General features: G+C 43.7%; 1 non-coding gene across 1 annotated transcript; it reads right to left on the reverse strand.

The window, feature by feature from the left end:
- Positions 1-216: 216 nt before the first annotated feature.
- TRNAC-GCA lies at positions 217-288 on the reverse strand. The gene has a single exon. It is a non-coding gene; the product is annotated as a tRNA-Cys (tRNA).
- Between the last annotated feature and the right edge of the window lie 679 nt (positions 289-967).

Here is a 967-nt window from a genome sequence, read left to right on the forward strand (position 1 = left end):
CTGCTGGGCTGCCATTGATGGGGTTGCACAGAGTCGAACACGACTGAAGCGACTTAGCAGCAGCAGCAGTAGCAGCAGCAGAGAGAATAAAAATGAAAGTGAAATCGTGTCCGACTCTTTGCGACCACATGGACTGTAGCCTACCAGGCTCCTCCATCCATGGGATTTTCCAGGCAAGAATACTGGAGTAGATTGCCATTTCTTTCTCCAGGGATCTTCCCAACCCAGGGATCGAACCTGGGTCTCCTGCTTTGCAGGCAGATGCTTTACCATCTGAGCCACCAGGGAAGCCAAGAGAGAATAAAGACCAGAGTAAAAGAGCACAGCACACACCAGTCCCTGTGGCTGTGGACCCACAGGGAAAGGCATTCTCCATGGGCTGAAGTTAGGGAAGTTCTCATGCAGAGGCTGTGAACTGAAGTGGGCTGCAGTGGGTGCAGATTACTTTTTTTTTTTTGGCCATACTGTGTGGCTTGCAGGAACTTAGCTCCCCAATCAACGATTGAACCCATGCCCTCAGCAGTGAAAATGTGGAATCCTAACCACTGAATTGCCAGGGAATTCCCATAGATTACTTTTTTTAAAAAAAAGTTACTATTACTACTACTAAGTCACTTCAGTCGTGTCCCACTCTGTGCGACCCCACAGACGGCAGCCCACCAGGCTCCGCCATCCCTGGGATTCTCCAGGAGGTAAAGGCAAAATAAGACATTTACTTATGAGTTTGTTTCTGAGAGAGCATCATGGTAGACTTTTTAAAAATATCATGGAAATGATAGAATATGAAGTATGATGCTTAATTAAATAAAACAAAAATTTTAAATCTCTGCTGTAAGCTCTTCGAGGATGTTCTGTTGATTGTCTTAATCATCTTTGGACATTTAAATCATAACCATAATAAGTTGGAATGTTAATGAAAGCATCTTTATGGCATTTCTATATCATTCAGTGGTTTTTTAAAGTATAT

Source organism: Bubalus bubalis, chromosome 4, assembly GCF_019923935.1.
Source record: "Bubalus bubalis isolate 160015118507 breed Murrah chromosome 4, NDDB_SH_1, whole genome shotgun sequence".
Taxonomy (NCBI): Eukaryota; Metazoa; Chordata; class Mammalia; order Artiodactyla; family Bovidae; genus Bubalus; species Bubalus bubalis.